The sequence below is a fragment of the Ranitomeya imitator genome, chromosome 4 (assembly GCF_032444005.1).
Source record: "Ranitomeya imitator isolate aRanImi1 chromosome 4, aRanImi1.pri, whole genome shotgun sequence".
Lineage (NCBI taxonomy): Eukaryota > Metazoa > Chordata > Amphibia > Anura > Dendrobatidae > Ranitomeya > Ranitomeya imitator.
In genome coordinates, this window is record NC_091285.1 from 654,066,425 (window position 1) to 654,076,953 (window position 10,529).

Below are 10,529 nucleotides of genomic sequence, written 5' to 3' on the forward strand. Positions count from 1 at the left end.
TTAACTCATTCTCAACTACACCTTTTTACTCCAAAGTGTTAGGGGCCCAACAATCACTGTGTTCTGTCTGTCATTAGGGCTCCTACTTCCTTTCCAATCGGAAACATTTCAGAAATTAATGGGAAAGTTCTGAGTTGGTAACACAGTCTCCTGAGAAAAGGAGGGAGTAGTACCACGTGTGAGGAATAAACTCATATTCTTCAGATTGCCAACTGATATGCTAATTATGGTGTTCATGTGGCAAGTTTTAGCTTTAGTGATGTAAAATTTATTCAATCAAAGCAAAAAACTTCTTTTTTTTTTTTTTTTTAAACCTGTCTTGTTGGTTAGTGTAAAGCTTGCCCCATGCGGAAAAGGACCTAGCATCGCCGGTTGACTGGTTCAATTCCTGCTATGGGAGTGACCTCCTTTGGTATATATACGCACATTCAAAAACTGCCACGTACCTTGTAGATGGAATCAGTTTAGGTTGGAACTGCTCTATGCAGCAAAAATGTCAACCACCAGAGTTTTTGGGTTAGTTATTTGCGCCACATACCATTTGAGGTCAACGCTCAAACCATTCTTATTTCTCACTTTTAACTCCTAGGTTTTAAGGGACTCAGCAACCCTTTTTTCCCTGTCTGTTATTAGAGCTCTCCTCTTTGCTGCAATCGGTTATGTTTTGGTACTGAATGGGAAAAATCGGTGGCTCTCTAGCAAAGATGGAGACAGAATTGATTGAAAAAACAAGGGGCCAGTGCCTCTTCTGAGCATCAAAAGTTCAACCTTTAGCTTATGAGACGGATTTGCTTCCTACTGTGTTAACGAGGCAATTTGCGCAAATTGAGCTGCAGAAGTTTCTTGTGTCAAGTAGTAAACTTCTTTTTTTACATTGTCACTGACACCGCTATGCATCATTTCCCATATGGTCTAGCGGTTAGGATTCCTGGTTCTCACCCGGGTGGCCCGGGTTCGACTCCCGGTATGGGAAAGTACCATTTTCTGTACTACCGCCAACATTCAAAGACTGATGTGTTATTTTCAGTCAAACGTATCTCAGGTACAATTTGGACTTAACCGTCAAAAATGCTGAACACCAGCTTTTTGTCCATTCATTGCGACTTTTGGCGCAAGATTTAGTTTGGTTTCATAGCTCAAATCATTCCCAACTACCTATTTTTACACCAAAGGTGTTAAGAGACTCAACAACCCATTTGTACTGTCTGTCATTTGGGTTCACAATTCCTTAATTATCAGAATCGTTTTAGAACTGAAAGGGAAAGTTCTAAATTGGGGACAATATCTCTTAAGAAAAGAGGAATATGCTGCCCCGTGTGAGGATCGAACTCACGACCTTCAGATTATGAGACTGACGCGCTACCTACTGCACAATGAGCTTGAAGGTATCTATTCAATATATATATATGGTCTAGCGGTTAGGATTCCTGGTTTTCACCCAGGCGGCCTGGGTTCGACTCCCAGTATGGGAATTCACTTTTTTTCTGTACTACTGCCAACATTCAAAGACTGAAATGTGTTTTGCAAATAAAAGTACTTCAGATAGAATTTGCACTTTGCAGTCAAAAATGCTGAACACCAGGGTATTTGTCATTCATTCTGACCTTTTGCACAAGATTTAATTTTGTTTCATAGCTTAACTCATTCTCAACTACACCTTTTTACTCCAAAGTGTTAGGGGCCCAACAATCACTGTGTTCTGTCTGTCATTAGGGCTCCTACTTCCTTTCCAATCGGAAACATTTCAGAAATTAATGGGAAAGTTCTGAGTTGGTAACACAGTCTCCTGAGAAAAGGAGGGAGTAGTACCACGTGTGAGGAATAAACTCATATTCTTCAGATTGCCAACTGATATGCTAATTATGGTGTTCATGTGGCAAGTTTTAGCTTTGGTGATGTAAAATTTATTCAATCAAAGCAAAAAACTTCTTTTTTTTTTTTTTTTTTTTTTTTTTTTTTAAAACCTGTCTTGTTGGTTAGTGTAAAGCTTGCCCCATGCGGAAAAGGACCTAGCATCGCCGGTTGACTGGTTCAATTCCTGCTATGGGAGTGACCTCCTTTGGTATATGTACGCACGTTCAAAAACTGCCACGTACCTTGTAGATGGAATCAGTTTAGGTTGGAACTGCTCTATGCAGCAAAAATGTCAACCACCAGAGTTTTTGGGTTATTTATTTGCACCACATACCATTTGAGGTAAATGCTCAAACCATTCTTATTTCTCACTTTTAACTCCTAGGTTTTAAGGGACTCAGCAACCCTTTTTTCCCTGTCTGTTATTAGAGCTCTCCTCTTTGCTGCAATCGGTTATGTTTTGGTACTGAATGGGAAAAATCGGTGGCTCTCTAGCAAAGATGGAGACAGAATTGATTGAAAAACCAAGGGGCCAGTGCCTCTTCTGAGCATCAAAAGTTCAACCTTTAGCTTATGAGACGGATTTGCTTCCTACTGTGTTAACGAGGCAAGTTGCGCAAATTGAACTGCAGAAGTTTCTTGTGTCAAGTAGTAAACTTCTTTTTTTTACATTGTCACTGATACTAGACATATGGTCTAGCGGTTAGGATTCCTGGTTCTCACCCAGGCGGCCCGGGTTCGACTCCCGGTATAGGAAAGTACCCTTTTCTGTACTACAGCCAACATTCAAAGACTGATGCGTTATTTTCAGTCAAACTTATCTCAGGTACAATTTGGACTTAACCGTCAAAAATGCTGAACACCAGCTTTTTGTCCATTCATTGCGACTTTTGGCGCAAGATTTAGTTTGGTTTCATAGCTCAAATCATTCCCAACTACTTCTTTTTACACCAAAGGTGTTAAGAGACTCAACAACCCATTTGTACTGTCTGTCATTTGGGTTCACAATTCCTTAATTATCAGAATCGTTTTAGAACTGAAAGGGAAAGTTCTAAATTGGGGACAATATCTCTTAAGAAAAGAGGAATATGCTGCCCCGTGTGAGGATCGAACTCACGACCTTCAGATTATGAGACTGACGCGCTACCTACTGCGCTAACGAGGCAAGACACACCAGCTAATCTGCAGACACTTCTTGTGCAAGGCACGAAACTTATTTTTTTCATATTGTCAATGAGCTTGAAGGTATCTATTCCCATATGGTCTAGCGGTTAGGATTCCTGGTTTTCACCCAGGCGGCCCGGGTTCAACTCCCGGTATGGGAATTCACTTTTTTTCTGTACTACTGCCAACATTCAAAGACTGAAATGTGTTTTGCAAATAAAAGTACTTCAGATAGAATTAGCACTTTGCAGTCAAAAATGCTGAACACCAGGGTATTTGTCATTCATTCTGACCTTTTGCACAAGATTTAATTTTGTTTCATAGCTTAACTCATTCTCAACTACACCTTTTTACTCCAAAGTGTTAGGGGCCCAACAATCACTGTGTTCTGTCTGTCATTAGGGCTCCTACTTCCTTTCCAATCGGAAACATTTCAGAAATTAATGGGAAAGTTCTGAGTTGGTAACACAGTCTCCTGAGAAAAGGAGGGAGTAGTACCACGTGTGAGGAATAAACTCATATTCTTCAGATTGCCAACTGATATGCTAATTATGGTGTTCATGTGGCAAGTTTTAGCTTTAGTAATGTAAAATTTATTTAATCAAAGCAAAAAACTTCTTTTTTTTTTTTTTTTAAACCTGTCTTGTTGGTTAGTGTAAAGCTTGCCCCATGCGGAAAAGGACCTAGCATCGCTGGTTGACTGGTTCAATTCCTGCTATGGGAGTGACCTCCTTTGGTATATGTACGCACATTCAAAAACTGCCACGTACCTTGTAGATGGAATCAGTTTAGGTTGGAACTGCTCTATGCAGCAAAAATGTCAACCACCAGAGTTTTTGGGTTAGTTATTTGCGCCACATACCATTTGAGGTCAACGCTCAAACCATTCTTATTTCTCACTTTTAACTCCTAGGTTTTAAGGGACTCAGCAACCCTTTTTTCCCTGTCTGTTATTAGAGCTCTCCTCTTTGCTGCAATCGGTTATGTTTTGGTACTGAATGGGAAAAATCGGTGGCTCTCTAGCAAAGATGGAAACAGAATTGATTGAAAAAACAAGGGGCCAGTGCCTCTTATGAGCATCAAAAGTTCAACCTTTAGCTTATGAGACGGATTTGCTTCCTACTGTGTTAACGAGGCAATTTGCGCAAATTGAGCTGCAGAAGTTTCTTGTGTCAAGTAGTAAACTTCTTTTTTTTACATTGTCACTGACACCGCTATGCATCATTTCCCATATGGTCTAGCGGTTAGGATTCCTGGTTCTCACCTGGGCGGCCCGGGTTCGACTCCCAGTAGGGGAAAGTACCCTTTTCTGTACTACCGCCAACATTCAAAGACTGATGTGTTATTTTCAGTCAAACGTATCTCAGGTACAATTTGGACTTAACCGTCAAAAATGCTGAACACCAGCTTTTTGTCCATTCATTGCGACTTTTGGCGCAAGATTTAGTTTGGTTTCATAGCTCAAATCATTCCCAACTACCTATTTTTACACCAAAGGTGTTAAGAGACTCAACAACCCATTTGTACTGTCTGTCATTTGGGCTCACAATTCCTTAATTATCAGAATCGTTTTAGAACTGAAAGGGAAAGTTCTAAATTGGGGACAATATCTCTTAAGAAAAGAGGAATATGCTGCCCCGTGTGAGGATCGAACTCACGACCTTCAGATTATGAGACTGACGCGCTACCTACTGCGCAATGAGCTTGAAGGTATCTATTCAATATATATATATGGTCTAGCGGTTAGGATTCCTGGTTTTCACCCAGGCGGCCCGGGTTCGACTCCCGGTATGGGAATTCACTTTTTTTCTGTACTACTGCCAACATTCAAAGACTGAAATGTGTTTTGCAAATAAAAGTACTTCAGATAGAATTTGCACTTTGCAGTCAAAAGTGCTGAACACCAGGGTATTTGTCATTCATTCTGACCTTTTGCACAAGATTTAATTTTGTTTCATAGCTTAACTCATTCTCAACTACACCTTTTTACTCCAAAGTGTTAGGGGCCCAACAATCACTGTGTTCTGTCTGTCATTAGGGCTCCTACTTCCTTTCCAATCGGAAACATTTCAGAAATTAATGGGAAAGTTCTGAGTTGGTAACACAGTCTCCTGAGAAAAGGAGGGAGTAGTACCACGTGTGAGGAATAAACTCATATTCTTCAGATTGCCAACTGATATGCTAATTATGGTGTTCATGTGGCAAGTTTTAGCTTTAGTGATGTAAAATTTATTCAATCAAAGCAAAAAACTTCTTTTTTTTTTTTTTTTTAAAACCTGTCTTGTTGGTTAGTGTAAAGCTTGCCCCATGCGGAAAAGGACCTAGCATCGCCGGTTGACTGGTTCAATTCCTGCTATGGGAGTGACCTCCTTTGGTATATGTACGCACATTCAAAAACTGCCACGTACCTTGTAGATGGAATCAGTTTAGGTTGGAACTGCTCTATGCAGCAAAAATGTCAACCACCAGAGTTTTTGGGTTAGTTATTTGCGCCACATACCATTTGAGGTCAACGCTCAAACCATTCTTATTTCTCACTTTTAACTCCTAGGTTTTAAGGGACTCAGCAACCCTTTTTTCCCTGTCTGTTATTAGAGCTCTCCTCTTTGCTGCAATCGGTTATGTTTTGGTACTGAATGGGAAAAATCGGTGGCTCTCTAGCAAAGATGGAGACAGAATTGATTGAAAAAACAAGGGGCCAGTGCCTCTTCTGAGCATCAAAAGTTCAACCTTTAGCTTATGAGACGGATTTGCTTCCTACTGTGTTAACGAGGCAATTTGCGCAAATTGAGCTGCAGAAGTTTCTTGTGTCAAGTAGTAAACTTCTTTTTTTACATTGTCACTGACACCGCTATGCATCATTTCCCATATGGTCTAGCGGTTATGATTCCTGGTTCTCACCCGGGTGGCCCGGGTTCGACTCCCGGCATGGGAAAGTACCCTTTTCTGTACTACCGCCAACATTCAAAGACTGATGTGTTATTTTCAGTCAAACGTATCTCAGGTACAATTTGGACTTAACCGTCAAAAATGCTGAACACCAGCTTTTTGTCCATTCATTGCGACTTTTGGCGCAAGATTTAGTTTGGTTTCATAGCTCAAATCATTCCCAACTACCTATTTTTACACCAAAGGTGTTAAGAGACTCAACAACCCATTTGTACTGTCTGTCATTTGGGTTCACAATTCCTTAATTATCAGAATCGTTTTAGAACTGAAAGGGAAAGTTCTAAATTGGGGACAATATCTCTTAAGAAAAGAGGAATATGCTGCCCCGTGTGAGGATCGAACTCACGACCTTCAGATTATGAGACTGACGCGCTACCTACTGCACAATGAGCTTGAAGGTATCTATTCAATATATATATATGGTCTAGCGGTTAGGATTCCTGGTTTTCACCCAGGCGGCCTGGGTTCGACTCCCAGTATGGGAATTCACTTTTTTTCTGTACTACTGCCAACATTCAAAGACTGAAATGTGTTTTGCAAATAAAAGTACTTCAGATAGAATTTGCACTTTGCAGTCAAAAATGCTTAACACCAGGGTATTTGTCATTCATTCTGACCTTTTGCACAAGATTTAATTTTGTTTCATAGCTTAACTCATTCTCAACTACACCTTTTTACTCCAAAGTGTTAGGGGCCCAACAATCACTGTGTTCTGTCTGTCATTAGGGCTCCTACTTCCTTTCCAATCGGAAACATTTCAGAAATTAATGGGAAAGTTCTGAGTTGGTAACACAGTCTCCTGAGAAAAGGAGGGAGTAGTACCACGTGTGAGGAATAAACTCATATTCTTCAGATTGCCAACTGATATGCTAATTATGGTGTTCATGTGGCAAGTTTTAGCTTTAGTGATGTAAAATTTATTCAATCAAAGCAAAAAACTTCTTTTTTTTTTTTTTTTTTTTAAAACCTGTCTTGTTGGTTAGTGTAAAGCTTGCCCCATGCGGAAAAGGACCTAGCATCGCCGGTTGACTGGTTCAATTCCTGCTATGGGAGTGACCTCCTTTGGTATATGTACGCACGTTCAAAAACTGCCACGTACCTTGTAGATGGAATCAGTTTAGGTTGGAACTGCTCTATGCAGCAAAAATGTCAACCACCAGAGTTTTTGGGTTATTTATTTGCACCACATACCATTTGAGGTAAATGCTCAAACCATTCTTATTTCTCACTTTTAACTCCTAGGTTTTAAGGGACTCAGCAACCCTTTTTTCCCTGTCTGTTATTAGAGCTCTCCTCTTTGCTGCAATCGGTTATGTTTTGGTACTGAATGGGAAAAATCGGTGGCTCTCTAGCAAAGATGGAGACAGAATTGATTGAAAAACCAAGGGGCCAGTGCCTCTTCTGAGCATCAAAAGTTCAACCTTTAGCTTATGAGACGGATTTGCTTCCTACTGTGTTAACGAGGCAAGTTGCGCAAATTGAACTGCAGAAGTTTCTTGTGTCAAGTAGTAAACTTCTTTTTTTTACATTGTCACTGATACAGCTATGCATCATTTCCCATATGGTCTAGCGGTTAGGATTCCTGGTTCTCACCCAGGCGGCCCGGGTTCGACTCCCGGTATAGGAAAGTACCCTTTTCTGTACTACAGCCAACATTCAAAGACTGATGCGTTATTTTCAGTCAAACTTATCTCAGGTACAATTTGGACTTAACCGTCAAAAATGCTGAACACCAGCTTTTTGTCCATTCATTGCGACTTTTGGCGCAAGATTTAGTTTGGTTTCATAGCTCAAATCATTCCCAACTACTTCTTTTTACACCAAAGGTGTTAAGAGACTCAACAACCCATTTGTACTGTCTGTCATTTGGGTTCACAATTCCTTAATTATCAGAATCGTTTTAGAACTGAAAGGGAAAGTTCTAAATTGGGGACAATATCTCTTAAGAAAAGAGGAATATGCTGCCCCGTGTGAGGATCGAACTCACGACCTTCAGATTATGAGACTGACGCGCTACCTACTGCGCTAACGAGGCAAGACACACCAGCTAATCTGCAGACACTTCTTGTGCAAGGCACGAAACTTATTTTTTTCATATTGTCAATGAGCTTGAAGGTATCAATTCCCATATGGTCTAGCGGTTAGGATTCCTGGTTTTCACCCAGGCGGCCCGGGTTCAACTCCCGGTATGGGAATTCACTTTTTTTCTGTACTACTGCCAACATTCAAAGACTGAAATGTGTTTTGCAAATAAACGTACTTCAGATAGAATTAGCACTTTGCAGTCAAAAATGCTGAACACCAGGGTATTTGTCATTCATTCTGACCTTTTGCACAAGATTTAATTTTTTTTCATAGCTTAACTCATTCTCAACTACACCTTTTTACTCCAAAGTGTTACGGGCCCAACAATCCCTGTGTTCTGTCTGTCTTTAGGGCTCCTACTTCCTTTCCAATTGGAAACATTACAGAAATTAATGGGAAAGTTCTGAGTTAGTAACACAGTCTCCTGAGAAAAGGAGGGAGTAGTACCACGTGTGAGGAATAAACTCATATTCTTCAGATTGCCAACTGATATGCTAATTATGGTGTTCATGTGACAAGTTTTAGCTTTAGTGATGTAAAATTTATTCAATCAAAGCAAAAAACTTCTTTTTTTTACATTGTCACTGATTCTGATATGCATCATTTCCCATATGGTCTAGCGGTTAGGATTCCTGGTTCTCACCCAGGCGGCCCGGGTTCCCGGTATGGGAAAGTACCTACTTCTGTACTACTGCCAACATTCAAAGACTGATGCGTTATTTTCAGACAAACGTATTTCAGGTACAATTTGGACTTAACCGTCAAAAATGCTGAACACCAGCTTTTTGTCCAACCAACCAGCAGAGGGCGCCCTCTTATGATCTCGAGCAAGGGAGCTTTCTAGGAAAGTTCCCACGATCTAGGAACAGCCAGCAGAGGGCGCCTCACCACAAATGAAGCTAAATATAGGTCATTGACCTACTTTATCTTCATTCGCTGGGGTTTTGCAGACATGAGCAGCCTGCATTAGCAAAGCTCGTGTCTGCAAAATATTTTAACCCCTTCAGATGGATCTACATCGTTGGACCTTACAGATCCTCGTAAGGTAAGTATATTGTTGGTTTATTATTTTTTTTAATTTACAAATCGAGGGTCTTCAGTGAGTGGATTGGGAGTAGAATAAATTAAAACAACAACCTTTGTGATTTTTTCAATAAATTAATTTTTAATAATGTGTGTGTTTTTTTTAACCCTTAACTAGTATTGGATTAATAATGGATAGGTGTCATAATTGACGCCTCTCCATTATTAATTTGGCTTAATGTCACCTTACAATAGCAAGGTGGCTTTAACCCTTCATTACCCCATATCCCACCGCTACACGGGAGTGGGAAGAGAGTGGCCAAGTGCCAGAATAAGCGCATCTTCCAGATGTGCCTTTTCTGGGGTGGCTGGGGGCAGATGTTTTTAGTCAGGGGGGGGGGGTCAATAACCATGGACCCTCTCCAGGCTATTAATATCTGCCCTCAGTCACTGGCTTTACTACTCTGGTGGAGAAAATTGCGCGGGAGCCCACGCCAATTTTTTCCGCCATTTAACCCTTTATTTTAATAGCTAGAACGGCCAAATTTTGCACATACACACTACTAACATTAGTAGTGTGGAATATGCAAAAAAAATGGTGATATGAGATGGTTTACTGTATGTAAACCAGGTCTCATATCATGTCGGGTTTAGGAAGGAGAAAGCAAAAGCCGGTAATTGAATTACCGGCTTTTCTCTCTAACAGCGCTGCGTATTCCTCACAAGTCACACTGCTGGTCCGTGTGTAATCCGTATATTTGGGGCTTCCATAGACTTTCATTGATGTTTTATTTGCGCAATACGGTGACAAACGCAGCATGCTGCGATTTTCTACGGCCGTAGAAAGCCGTATAATACTAATCAGTTTAATACGGCAGATAGGAGCAGGGGCATAGAGAATAATTGTGCCGTATTTTTTGCGAGTTTTACGGACGTAGTTTCTGCGCTCTTACGTCCGTAAAACTCGCAAGTGTGACGCCGGCCTTAAAGGGAAAGTTCTAAGCTGGGGACAAGATCTCATAAGAAAAGAGGGATATGCTGCCCCGTGTGAGCATCGAACTCACGACCTTCAGATTATCAGACTGACGCGCTACCTACTGCGCTAACAAGGCAAGACACACAAGATAATCTGCAGACACTTCTTGTGCAAGGCACAAAACTTTTTTTTTTTCATATTGTCAATGATCTTGAAGGTATCTATTTCCATATGGTCTAGCGGTTAGGATTCTTGGTTTTCACCCAGGCGGCCTGGGTTCAACTCCCGATATGGGGTTTTACTTTTTTTTTCTGTACTAACACAGTGGGCCTGATTTTCCCAAGAGTCTCCCACACCTATAAAGGGAAATTTCTATTGTCACTAAGTGCATCTGCGTCAGTCCTGTTTGTGGCATATCTGTCGGCCACTTTCTGACACTGAAACTGTGTAGTGTAATGCAGTGGGCCTGATTTTCTCA

At 40.8% G+C, this 10,529-nt stretch overlaps 3 non-coding genes across 3 annotated transcripts; all 3 read right to left on the reverse strand.

Annotated features, from left to right (window-relative positions):
* Window positions 1-2,946: 2,946 nt before the first annotated feature.
* On the reverse strand, window positions 2,947-3,019 carry TRNAM-CAU (transfer RNA methionine (anticodon CAU)). The gene has a single exon. It is a non-coding gene; the product is annotated as a tRNA-Met (tRNA).
* A 4,910-nt stretch (window positions 3,020-7,929) lies between these two features.
* On the reverse strand, window positions 7,930-8,002 carry TRNAM-CAU (transfer RNA methionine (anticodon CAU)). The gene has a single exon. It is a non-coding gene; the product is annotated as a tRNA-Met (tRNA).
* A 2,112-nt stretch (window positions 8,003-10,114) lies between these two features.
* Window positions 10,115-10,187, reverse strand: TRNAI-GAU (transfer RNA isoleucine (anticodon GAU)). The gene has a single exon. It is a non-coding gene; the product is annotated as a tRNA-Ile (tRNA).
* Window positions 10,188-10,529: the final 342 nt, after the last annotated feature.